Below are 14,387 nucleotides of genomic sequence, written 5' to 3' on the forward strand. Positions count from 1 at the left end.
TCAATGTTACTCCTGGGTGCCCAACCTTCACCCAAACGCTAGCAGTCTTATCACCAACAGTGCCACCAATATGATTTTCATATCTCCTTTTGCTAGGTGTACCCCTGCTGTTTGCTTTTCAAAAGCATATATCAATTTTTCTGCACCCGCCGTAAGGGCCTGAAGTGCCTTTATTAGGTTGCTTTTGTCCATTTGTACCTACGCCCATAGTGTAGCCTCCCTGTACCCTTGTGGATTAAGGGCATTTGAATTTTTAGTTTGCTCCTCCTGCCCTTCGTTGCACTTCCCTTTTTCCTTGCTACTGCCATGCGGCAAAACCTCTCTCTTAGCCTACCATCACATAAACTCTCTACTCTAGGGGATCATTGGGGCACTTTCTCTGCATCTTCATCCTCATCGTCCCCAACCTCATTGAATGTGCTCCACTCATTTTCTTCTTACCTATGGGAACCAACATTCTCGTAACTCAGACTGTCTGCGTCACTGTCACGCTCTACGTGTACAGTTCTTATTGGTGCATTGTCTGTCCTGAATAAAAAGACCCATGACTTCTACTCATCCATCCCCTGATGCACTGTTGTGTCTGTTTTGGTTGTGTCACATGCTGCCTTGAGCCGGGATAGTTCTGCATGCGTTGATGCTAGTGCTATTTCTAGGTCCCTTGGATTAATGTCTGCATGTGCTGCGACATCTGGAGGGGAGACATATGGGGGCTATGGGACTGTCGCTGGGGGTTAATGTTTTGGAACCTGTTGACACATACGTTGGGTTTGTGTATCCCACTGTGAGAAGGGCTGCTAGAGAATAGAATCCTGATTGCCCCACTGATGCTTACCCATCTTCGCTTGAGCCTGCACTTTGGCTATTATTGCGCACCCCTCCCTCCTGCTCGTGCCGATCTGTATCCTTGAACATCTTCCAGAGGTTCAATATTTCTCTTCTGTTCTGTAATTGTTTCCCCTTGTACTTTGCTGTCAGGAAGATGGACATGTGTTCTAGCATACTTCTGTCAAATAAGCCCTGCTCTGGTCATGAGTGGGGCATCTCCCCTTCCCTAGTCTCAGTCACCCACTGGTTGTGATACTTTTTGATCCTGTCACAGTACAACGGCAGGGCCTTACACCTGTACTCTATTGTCCTACACTGTCAACCATTGTACATAGTGTGCATAATGGCTGCTTCTATTTTCGTCTACCAGAGAGAGGCGGACCTCTTGACCTGAGGTCCAGACCGTGATTAGCTGGAATTGGCAATATCCGCCCAATGTCATCACCGGCAGGCGGAAGCCGGCTTCCAAGGGCCACGATTAAGGGCCTGTCTATGCCGAACCACCACATTGCTGCAGTCGTCCTGCGAAGAGGGAAGGCAGGAGACTTCTCTCCCTGAACGCCACATTCTGTGGAGCTATGCAGCCTCCACCAACCCGTGAGATAAAGTGAGAGGATCAATTCAAGTCTTTATCTTGCCAATATTGCTCCGTGGATATCACTCACGTAATACAAATCCACAGAAGTTGGTTACTGCGGCCCATCAGCACTGGACTACACTGTCCACCATTGTACTTGGCGTGCTTAATGGCCGCTTCTATTTTTGTCTACCAGAGAGAGTCAGACCTCTCGACCTGAAGACCAGACCATGATTGGCTAGAATTGCCAATATCCGCCCAACGTCTATCGGCAGCAGGCGGAGGCCGGCATTCAAGTGCTGCGACTATGGGCCTGTCTACGCCTGTCCGTGGCAGGATGTTGGCGGTGGCTCCCTTGTCATTACTCTTCTCCTGGCCACTCCGGGTGAGTACTATGCCCTCGCCATTATTCTCCAGCTACTCCGCTCTGCACACCAGCCACAGCTGATCCTTAAAGTATCATCTAATGCGACTAGCTGCTACCTGCCGATTGGCCAACCCAAAGCACATCGGCTCAACCTGACTGCTGTCTGCCTACGGCTACCATTGCAAAGCACTGCCTGGCACTCTGCTTTACCGTAAAATACTCTGCCTGCATACTTGAACTGTGACCTACGTATTGCCTGTTATCCACTCACATGATGTCGAGATACAAGCCGAACTGTGATTGAACCTGTTTAATGCCATAACAATTGCTTCCTTGCTGCTTTTAGACGCTGCTTCATCTACCCTCTTTGCTATGTATGATGCTTACAATATCTATTGGCATATCCACCAGTTTAAAATCAATCCATCTTGCTATGCATGATGACTCTATCATCTATGTCATCAATGGAGCAGCCATGCCTGCGCACACTTATATAACCCTTGTCATGATTCAATGATGTTGCCGCCCTCAATGCTAAGACTAGGAAATATTTTGTATATTGCCATGCCACCGGTAGCGTCACTCTCTGTCTATTGATTAACCGCATCGCCTAAATCTAACCAAGGCTACACCTTGACATTCATTGCACAATTGTATAAACCCGAGCCTTCTCAAACTGATTTGAATTGCATACTGCCTGTCATCATCTGCAAGTATTGCATGGTATATTGTCAATGATCCTAATCAGGCTTGGCTTAATTGTATTGAATTGCTCTTCGCATTTGCGTATTCTCGCCATCTATCGGATCACCTTGACTTAAGTAATGTTGTCACTTGATTTGTGGAGTATCCCATTACCTTACTACATTTCACACAGCAACCCCAACCGTGCTACCCTTCACCCGGCTATTATTTGTGCAGCTCATCCATGACACGTATGACCTTCTGTCACATCCTGAACTAGCTATGGCCTGCAACTACGCCTTCTGACACCAGCTTATTGAAACGTCAACCCCTGCACCCAGCCACTAGGATACCAATATTACCGCGCAAAACAGAAATCCAAACTGAGTGACAGGTCACTCACACTCCATATACATATGCTACTAATCCTGTTTACAGTAGCATATCACCAACCTTCCAAACATCCTCATCACCACCTCATAATGGATTCGCCATGCACTTCAGGTGCATACATCCAGCTAGGCGATGGCCGTGAACATCTCCTCTGCCCTCGCCATTACCCCATTCCTTGCCCCACACCCTTTCTCAACAAATTGGCTCCTTTCCCTACCATTCTATGCCACACTAACCCAGATTTGCCTAATAATGGTTCCTTCACACCACACTCCTGTATTAATGACCCACCGCTTTCAGCCCTGCCCCCTGACATGACAATAAGGCTCCTCTGTCTCTCTGCGAGAACAGTTCAGGGACACGCACACATTGTCCCAACCACTCACTTACAAAAATCACTGCTCACATATCTGCATGCCCCTACCTTCTCCTCTCGCCCGATCTTAGGAGCTATGAGAGGGCATAGACTATCTTCTCACTCACCCCAACAACAAAGCAAACCACACACTCATGTTACCATTCACACCACCCCACCAGGCCTCATCACACCGAATATGGCCAAACACCTCAAAGTCACCCAGAGCAAGACATATACCAATACCAATGACATCACCCTAAAAGGAGCACTTATCAATGCTAGATCTATCACTGCGCACGCTCTGGATATTGCAGACATAATCACAATAAACAACCTTGACTTTCTAGCAGTCACAGAAACCTGGCTACACACAGCTTCAGGTCCACAGTTATCCTTAGATAAACCAGAGGGATATACCATCTTCAGAAAAGACAGAGCTACCTCAAGAGGAGGCGGTGTTGCCTTACTAGCCAAAGACACACTAAACATCAGAATATCCTCTGATCTCCCCTTTAATGCAGGGGAAATCATCACATAAAAATGTCCATTATACCACCATGCACACTTACCCTACACATCATCTATAGACCCCCTGGGGCCACCTCCACCTTTGAAGATGATATTACCACTCTTCTGACACACAATCTGAAGTCTCAATCCAAAATCATCTTTAATCTAGGACTGAACGTTCCTTCGGACATCCACGCAGACCTATTAGCGAAATCTATAGAAGCCCTTGTTTTCACCCAAAGGATTCTTGACCCTATCCACGAAAAAGGACGTACCTTGGACTGGCTAGCGGGCACCAATTGCATTAAAAATATACTTGCTAATACACCTACGTCTTGATCGGATCACAACATTATAATATTTACCACTACCATCATCACCAAGAATCAAAATCTTGCCATCCAGATGCCTACCACTCCATCCAGAAGTCTCAAAAACAGGGACATTATGCTACCCCTACTCATGCCGTTCCTAGACTCCAAACATCTAGACAATGACCCATCGACCCAAGTTGGTCAATACAACAAAATCATGCTGGAAATTATCAACAAAGTAACCCCACTGAAAAATAAAAAATCCAAACCCCTAGCACACGCTAACCCTTGGTTCACCCAAGAACTTAGAACATTGCGTGCTGCCAAAAGATCCGCTGAAAATAACTAGCGCAAATCACCCTCCTTAGCAAAAAAAGTCTACAACCAAAGAATTACCAAAGCTCAATCCAACACCAGAGAACTCTTTACAATTCTCCAGGAATTAGAATCTCCAGCACCTGCCCAAGACCATACGGTGAAAGATGAGCAATGGTGCTCTAACACTGAAAATGCTTTAGCCAACAAAATCTCCATGCTTCAATCACAAATAGGACAAAAAAAAGCCAAAATTGGCCTCGCTCAATCTCAGCCTTTCACGACACCTCTAGCGGAGACAAACACATTTTCTTTTTCTCCTCTCACCGTCCTCGACACCATCAATATTATCAACAGCCGAAAACCATCTAGGTGCAAAGGTGATATCTGCCCGGCTACACTGATAAAAGAATGTGCAGCAGAATTTGCACCATTCATCACTAGTCTTATTAATAACTTGTTTGCCTCGCATTCAGTACCAAGCGACCTAAAAACATCCTGGGTTCTACCCTTACTCAAGAAACCCATTTTAGACCCTAGTGTTCCCACTAACTTCCGTCCCATCACCACTGTACTGTTCCTACTTACAATAATCGATCGCGCAGCCTATTTGCAGATCCAAAAACAGCTAGAAGATAACAACCTTTTGGGCCTAAAACAATAGGCTTTAGGCCAGGTCATGGCACAGAGACTGCCTTATTGGATCTGAAAACTCAAACGGACCAATACAAGGATAAAGGAGAACTGTGAATTCTTCTTCTCCTAGATCTCTCTGCAGCTTTCAACTTAGTCAATCACGACATACTTTGCCAACACCTAGAGAATGTCTCCCAATTTTCAACTGACTCGATCAAATGGATCAAATCATTCCTTACTAACCGGACTATGAGGGTTTTCTCAGACAAATCGGCTGCCCCTCCTTTTCCCGTTACGTGTGGCATACCGCAAGACGTTATGCCTTCACCAAGCTTATGTTCGATAAATTAGGGTGTCACCTATACTAATTACGGGGACGATACGCAAATGTTAATACCTATTACTGGATGCCATGACACCGACTCAAAAAACATTAACAAGATCAATCTAGCCATCCAAGCATGGATGGCTTGCAATGAATTATGCCTCAACGATGAAACGACTGAGTTAATAATCATTGGCAATAAAACCAAACTGAGTAACCTCCCACAGACCTACAAATCCTTCAACATCGATGGCAACACCATTACAATCGCCAAAGAAATCAAAACATTGGGAGTGTATCTCGACTCCTCGCTGACCTTAAACAGGCAGATTAATGCAGTTCTCTCATCAGCCACCTATACCTCTAAACTGATAAGAGCTAGTAGACCATTCCTCTTTGCTAACAACTCCCTCACACTTGCCAGAGCTTTAATACTATCCAGAATAGATTACTGCAACTCACTTTTTTCAGGTATGAGCTCACGTAATATCAAAAAACTCCAGGTAGTTCAGAACAACGCCATCCGAGCTGCCTTAAACATCCCCAAACATGACCACATCTCCACTATCAGGAGATAAATCCACTGGCTCCCTGTCCGGAACAGAATTTATTTCAAAATATTGACACTTACTCACAAATGTATCTCCAACAATGCACCTCCCGACCTTAGCAATCTCATCTGCAAAGCTCAATACATCAGACCAACCAGATCACAGTACACCAATCTTCTCATCACACCTAAATTCAACCGACTGAAAGCATGTGGTTCCACCTTCCGACCATAGCGCCCAAATTGTGGCATGCTCTCCAGACTCACCTCAGAAATGACACGTCCTTCTGGGGCCAGATTACAGAAACTTTTCACCAGTGCAAGTGCAAGGTTTGCACGGTATTAGCATTAGGGCAAAGTTTGCCCAATTTTTAAAAACACTAGGACACATTAAAAAACCATTAAACCTCGACAAGCATAGTTTGGCATATTAAAAGTGCCAGGGCAAAAATTGCCCTAGTACAAAGAAGATGCATTTTCACTAAATTTTTGCTCCAGGGCAAATTTGGCCCGGGTGCTTTTAATATGCCAAACTGCACTTACCGAGTTGCAATGGTTTTTTAATGTGTCCCAGTGTTTCTGAAAATGGGGAAAACTTTGTCCTAGTGCTAATACCGTGCAAACTTTGCACTTGCACCGGCGCAAAGTTTCGGTGATCTGGCCCCTGGTCTTTTAGAAAAAAAAACCTAAAAACACTACTCTTCAGAACAGAGTAGCTTTTTTACCCTACTGACCCCCTTACTATCCTGCATCTAAATTGTATATAACTGTATCTTAACACTATGTGTAAATATGCTCTTCCCTGTAAATATGTACTTTACTATTTGTACCTTCATAACTATGAAGCCTTGTAACTAAGATGTAACCACCTTTTTAAGTACAAAACTGTGCCTAGTTGCCTTCGGACTTTGAGCGCAATACAAGTGAGCGAGTAAATAAATAAATAAATAAATAAATAAATAAATACAATATTGGCGTTTCCCCCCCATGGTCGCGCCTCCTGTGTTTTTGTTGGTAGTACTACACCTGTGCTAATGTGCCACACAGTTATTGTGAAAAACACAGTTCAATCTTCCCCCTCTTTGTCAATAAAAAATATCAAAAAATACTCTTTTTCTTCCCTCACACCACTGCTTCTCCTTTCCATCTCCTAACTTACACAAACCACACTCTTGTCACATACATGCAAACCACACAGCGCTCCTCCTGGTCCTCCTCCTTACACAATAGAATAGACAAATAAAACAAACTAAAATAACAAGTTAAAATAACAATCACTACTATGCCTGAGCTCTCCAATTATATGAAGCGCCTATGTATTTCCTCTTTTCTTCTTCGTTAAACAATGTTTGTGGTGCCACCTTCCCGCCCCCTCACTCGGGGAGGCTCCTTATTTTCCCGTTTTCTTTCTCTTATTATTCTCCTTAAATTAATAAAAAATAAATTTAAAAAACGAGCCACGGGCATGCCACACTCCCAATTTCAATCTCTGCATGTTCACACTGTTCACACTTCCCCATACTTTTTCACCTACTTGTTATCCCTTGCAAGGCTATACTCACGTGTTTACCCAAACTACTCCATTCACGGGGTTCCAATACCGGCCTGCTCCTCTCCTTGGGGCTGCTCCCCGCTCCAAAGAGAAGACAGTATTCTGCAAAAATGACTCCTGTACGGCCACTGGGAAGTACCTGTTTTGGGGACAGGTCGCTATAGGTAGGTGCGGGCCTTACAGAGAGGCTGCCTGGACACTTCCTCAGGTACAAGAGGTACTGGGATCACATTAGGCTCACCACTTGAAGGCACGCCCCTGTACGCTCACGCCAGAAAAAATACAACCTGCTAGGAAGAAAAGGGCAAGAGATTTCTTGCAAGGACAACAAGTTTTAATCACACAAAAAATAAAGATGCAAGCAAAGAAATCTGCTGCTTGAGAACGTTCTGGTCTAAAGTAGTACAAACAGATACTTATAAGGCATCACCACGTCATCACTGTGCAGTACACATCCGCGTGGCTGGTTGGTGAGACCCTATACATGGGCCTGCAACATAGGGGATGCCAGGCTATGATTGGTTCCAGTCTTGCCCGTCTGTCTTCCCTCATGTGGGGTCAGCTGGGCTCATCTCTCCAGGGACTGAAGGTCAGGCTCTTCACATGTTGCTATTACAGAGTTACTATTGTAAGATAATACTACATCATTATGGCCTGCACCTGGTAAGCTTGGGGAATGGCACAGGCGGAGGAACATGATCATGCTGACCCACACATTCTTTGCTCAGTTCATATTGCACTCTCCGCACCCAAGGCTTCCATCCTCGTTTTGAGCTATGAAAAGTACCTCATATTACAAAGGGTGTAGTTATGGGATAAGATGAAACGATCAAGTTCGTTTAGATCTTTCATGGCCATTGGCTTTATGGCTGGTGGTCTCAGGTCACATACTATCGTGGAATTCAGTGGTCCTGGACTAGGTCAGTGGTGGGTGCCCTTACGCCTGGTGGGCTAGGTGGGGGTTGGAGGTCTGCTGGTGGCCTTGCTGTAATGAATGCACACCATGAGGAGCCTGGTGCTGTCTCATGGCATTTCAGGGGGCATTCCTCTCTCGGAAAACAAGTATTTGCACAGTTAAGGAACAAAGGGAAGTGTCCATGGGAATTAGAAGTGCTGGTTCGTCTGCCCTCAGCGTGTGGGCCTGTTCAGGTTTCTCTGCCGGGCCTATGTTTACCATGCGGCCATGCAGGACTGAATGGTCTACCACAACTACAAAATGCCCTCTCTTTATATGCATGCACTAAGTCTATACATTGCAATATTGTGTTTGTGCCGGGATTCTTAGAACAGCTCTCTCCCCCCTGGTACATCGCCAGTCTGTCTATGGGACTTGCCTTACTCTAAAGTGTCTAGGGAATGGGAAAGGTTAATTCCCTTCCCAACAGAAGCTAAGGCCATGTAGAATAGCTGGTTCTAAACAACAGCTATTATTTGCTTATTTTCTAAAGAGCATGCCCTAGGTATTGGGTAAGATCTTGAAAAACAACCACATGGTAGAAAAGGCACAGGACCGTCCCAGAAGCTGCAGGCAGATATCAAGTGTGAGCAATGGCTGAGATACCAGGAAACATGGTAATGTGAGGTGCTATTGAAGATTAGCTAATCTGTGAGGTCCCGAGATGAATATCATTTTGGTGATATCTAATCTGAGCATATGCCTTCTACTAATGGCTGTGAAGTGGGCGTAAGCAAAAGCATGAAGCTATTGCTGTACATGCCTAAATAAAGACATCACCTAATGACATGCTTCCTCTATGCGGCCTGTATAAAGGACTGGGCTTAGAGCTCTTTTGTCCTGCAATATGCAGACCCTCCAGCTTATTGCGATTTTGCGATCCCGCAAAATGCCGCGAAAACGGCCGTTTTGCGCAAAATGCCGCAAAAATGGCCGTTTTGTACAAAAACAGCATCTTTTAAAAAAAATTTTTTTTTTTTTTTTTTTAAGTAATCTGCAAAAATTACTGTTTTGAAAAAAAGAATCCTCAGGGTGCCAGGTGCTCAACTTTTTTTTTTTGTTTTTATTTACACAAGAAATGAAATCACTTGCGCCCCAAAAATTGCAGCCCAATCCACAAGGGACACATGAATGGGCACATTTTATATGCGCGCCCATTCAGATGGCCTTTTTCACCTCCTTGATCAAATAAAGTGGCGTTTCTGTCCATTTAAAAGCACATCCCTCATTTCCAAGCAAGATGCACTTTTAAATGTGCAGAAATTGTAGGCAACCCTACGCGCACGGGATGTGGGGCTGCTACTGCATGACAGGGTCTTTCCTGACCCTGTCATGCATTTCTTTTAAGGTATGAACCGCTGCTGATTCGCTTGCATTTCTGTTCCTCAAACAGGATAAAAATGCATTTTTTGGGTCACATTTTACAGCGGCAGGCACCTAGAGTGCCTGTCCCTGTGAAAGGCGCTGGGAGCTTGCAGAACACTGTCGGGAGAGCGATTCTATTCAAAGTACTCCCCATTTTGATGACAAAAATCTATCGAATGTTACAATTTGACCAATTACGTGCAGTACTATTCGATCGATTTTTATAAATACTGAACATGTGTTGCGGGGGTGTCACCCGCTCCCCTTGTTTAGTATTTTTGGTCTAGGGTGGTTGCAGAAGTGTTTTCCCCTTTTTCCTCAAAATTGGAGGCGGGGACAGAAAAAAAAGGAAAATAACGAAAAAAGGACCTTGCAGAGTCGGATGCGACCCGCGTTAGAGGGACGGATCCGACCCGCGTTAGAGGGACGGATCTGGCACCGCAGGGTTTCAGGGGAAGCTGCAGCGACCAAGCGGTTAAGTAGGGGAGGGGGTCGGGTGGTGGTGAAAGGTACATTTTGGGTTGTTTGGCTGAAGTGCAAATCAATTTGCAGCAAAATTGACTACGGTCAATTCCGCCGCAAATAATTACACTTCGGTCAAACAACCCAGAACACCATTCAAGGCAGCTGCCAGCGCACAATTTGCGCTACAGCTCAAGCCTGTGGAAATGTGCCGGTCACCTTTGAGAATAAGGTGACCTGCTCATTTCCAAAAATGGGTTGTCTAAAAATAGCATATCCTCCGTTCTTTTTTTAAATGCCCCCTCATTTGAGGAACTGGGACAAAATCTACATTTAAAAAAAAATAATAAAAATGGTTACACTATGAGAGAGAGGGAGAGTGATGGGTGAGATGTGAAGTGATGGGCAAGAAAGCAGAGGAAGAGCAGTGGGTCAGAGGAGGAAGTGCTGCACAAGAGAGCAGAGGAAGCAGTGATGCGGTGGGCCAGAAATCTGAGAGCGAGCAGAGGTACAGAAAGTAGAGGAAGCGGTTGGCCAGAAAGAGGCAGTGAGCTGCAGATTGGGAAAAAGGATGAGGGAAGAATGTGATAGAATGGGAGAAAAGATGCAAGATGCAGAAGCAGCACAAAAGAATGAAGGACTGTATATTGAGGGAGGAATTGTAGAGTGTAAGGTGTGAGTTGGGAGTATGATTTGGAGTGTGGCAGGGGCTGGGCAGTGCAGATTGTGACTTGACAGTGTGACATAGCACGTGAGTATTTGTATGACATAGTGAGAGGTTAAGGAATGTAAGTTATGATGGAGAGTTGGTGAGATGTTTGTGGGTGTTTGGGGGATTGGAGAACATAGAAGGGGAATATTTTCAGCATTACAATTGATAATGATCAATTTAGTTAATACTATTAAATAGGCATGAACATTAAACCAGAAATGTAGCCAAATCAAACACTGTTCTGCCAAGCCAGAGACATCTGGGACTCTTCCTATTAAATTAATACAAAAGACACATAATAATGATACCCTGGCTCTCTTCTAGCCTTGCACTCTACCTATTTCCTGCAATGTGGCAATCTTACACCCTCCAGTTAATACAAAATGTCCCGCAAAAATGCCGCAATAAATAAAGGTTTGTGCCGCAAAATTTGCCATTTCATGCCGCAAAATTTGCCATTTCATGCCGCAAAATCCTGGAAGGTCTGAATATGGGTACATTATGTCTGCTGACGTGGTCTGCCTTCCCAGGGAAGCGCTGCAGCATTTCTCGCTGGTGCAGTTCCTGCATATTTTAACAAATGGAGAAAGACAGGCGCCTTGCAATGATTTATTTAATGTACTTTTCGAGTTAGGGTCACCTCAGAGGCTATTAGAGGCCAATTTGTCATGCTGTCGCGTCGCATAAAGCCAGGCATTTGGGACTCTGATGAATGGGTTATTGTGTTCACTGTGGCCACTCAAGGGATTGAACCCAATGAATAGTGTGCGTACAGCACCATGTTCTTAGGGGTTGTTGCAAGTGGAGGCTTTAGCCCAAGCACTGGTTTCCACTCTGCTAGCTGATAAAAGAGAACATTACATCTTCAGAGATGTCTGCCATGTTTGTTTACCTCTGCAAAATGGCAATGTGGGATTGCAGTCGCTCATTGCTGTCATTCTATGGGTGCAGAAATATGATGTCCTCTTTCCTTTATTGGCTGTAGCTATGTATTTAAGCAGCTGGAACCTGGTTTGAGGCATAAGAAAAATCTTCAGTGATGCAGGTTCTCTGTGCTGGAGGAAGCCACCTGCTCACACCATAAAATACAAAATATGTCAAATTAAAGCTTTACTGAATATGGAGTGACAGCTTTTGCCTGGCTTCCTTCATCGGGGAAAACAGTCATGCTCCTGGGGTCCTTGAAATACTCGTAGCAGTTGAGTGCCTCTATCGCTGCCAAAGTACCTCCACAACCCTAGTTAACAGACAATCTTTACCAAATCACAGGGCAGCATGAGCTGTACATCGAGGCTCTACATCATGGTATAAGAACATGAAGAGGAGGGCCTGCCTCACTCTGTAAGATGAGCAGTGCACTGTGGGTCTGCATCGTGGTTTAAGAGGAGCAGCAAGCTCATAGCTCTCAACCATTTGTGTTGCAAAGGCGGGTGAAATCACCCGATTTTGTTTTTGGCGGGTGAGACGCCCATTGGAATGAATGGGCGTGCAGGAGGCTTGGCGGGTGAGTCAGCCCTTCACAAGGCGGGTGACACCCGCCAAAAGCGTGTGAGCTGAGAGCTATGCAAGCTGAGGGCCTTTATCATGGTATAAGGCGAGCAGCGAGCTGATGGTCTGAATCACAGTGCAAAATAAACTGCATGCTGAGGCTCTCAATCAATGTGTATGATGAACAGCGACCCATGGGTCTGCACAACAGTGTAAAATGATCAATGAGACGAGGGTCTGCAGCACAGTATAAGGTGAACATTGTTTTAGGGCCTGCATCACAGTGTGAGATGACTGGAGATTTGAGGGTCTGCATAATGAGCTGAGATGAGTTATGATCCGAGGGTCTTCATCACACTGTACTATGAGCAGTGACATGAGAGTCTACATCCTGGTGTAGGATCAAGGGTGAGTGAGACTCAGCGTCGTGTTGTAACATGATCAGTGAGCTAAAGGTCTGCATTACTGTAACAGAATGCTATTTGCGAGGTGTGTAATCCTGAGTTCCTTTTTTTATTGTTGCTTTGCAAAATGTTGGTGGTTTTCTCTCCCAAAATGGGGCTTTGTAAAATAGACATCACTTTCTAAATGCTCCATACTGAAAAATATAGTTCACACATATGTGCTTTGCTGAACTCTGTGACACATCAACAGCTGCAATGTGATTTGGCAATATGGCATTTGCAGAGTGTGTCTTCCTAAAAAAGCTTGCCAGAACCAAATCCATTCCAACAGCAATTGGCTGCCTTTAAAAGTACTGGCACTCATGTTTAAAATGCTTTTAGCTGTACAACCTAATTTGTCTGATGGTAGTGATTTGGTTAAATACAAATGTATTCAGTTTTATATAGTCAGATGATGAGATACTGTTAAAATCGCCAAAACCCAATCTGGAGTTATTTATTTTCCCACTAGGTTTCCACTGGGTATGCCACTGCGTGTCTATTTATGCATTTCATCTGGCATCGAAGTTTCACCCACACCACATGGTGTGCCTTGCCCAGGATGCCACTTGTTTTCTACTGGGAAGCTTTGACATCTCTCCCAGGTGAACAGGACATACCTCACCTAGGGGCAGGCTTGGACCTTGGAGCTTTGAAGAGGGCTCTGAAATACAATGGGGAAGTCAGACGAGGGAGATATTTACTCGGCATACAGGAGTTGGGGGGTGCAATGCAGGTGAGAGATGACCTCCACACTAGAGAAGGCACCTCCAAACTTCTTTCAGACAAGGCACTCTAGAAGCTGTCACAAGGAATAACCCTTGATGAAATAGCAAGAATTGCCCCGTTACAGAAGGCTTTGAATCGACCAAATCACTGTGGCAAAGTGACTATGGAAGGGGTGAGACCCCCATTAAATGGAATTATCTTTGTGACACCCCTTGGAGCATCATCTGCAAGGACAATCTTGAAGAATCAGCTTGAAGCCATCTTGAAGACGATTTCAATGGAGCCTTGTTGGGGTAAAGGCTGACAAAAGTTCCAATCCAATGACTGAAGACAAGGGTTTCCGAGAAGGGTATAGACCCTCTCCCTAACTGCTGCAGTGGAACATTTGAAGTGACCTGCTGGGGGAAAGCCTGACTGCAGCTGAACACTGATACCCAGGACACTGTCTGCTCAAGTGGCAGTCCATGCACGTATCCCTGGATATGTTCTTGGCTGGGAAGTGCAGAAGACGGATTCTGAACCACTGAAGGACCCTAAGGATCAAAAGTACCTGCATTTGGTTCTTTCTGCAGTTTTCTGGCAATTTGATCAAATGAGAGCACTCTGAATGTCTTTGAACTGCTGCAAAGACGCAGCACCACTGTCTTTAACACTCTCTCAACTTCGAACCAGTTCAAGCTCCTTTGAGCTATGCTGACCTGTTCCAAACTTCTTCGTAAAACAAGCAGTTGCAGCTTGTAGAATTGCACTGCTTTGTTGAATCCAATCAAGCAGTTTACTGCTGAAGCTGAATCTTTGTTTTCCTGACATCAAAACGCAATAAG

The sequence above is a fragment of the Ambystoma mexicanum genome, chromosome 10 (assembly GCF_040938575.1).
Source record: "Ambystoma mexicanum isolate Mex_15411 chromosome 10, UKY_AmexF1_1, whole genome shotgun sequence".
In the NCBI taxonomy this organism is placed as follows: domain Eukaryota; kingdom Metazoa; phylum Chordata; class Amphibia; order Caudata; family Ambystomatidae; genus Ambystoma; species Ambystoma mexicanum.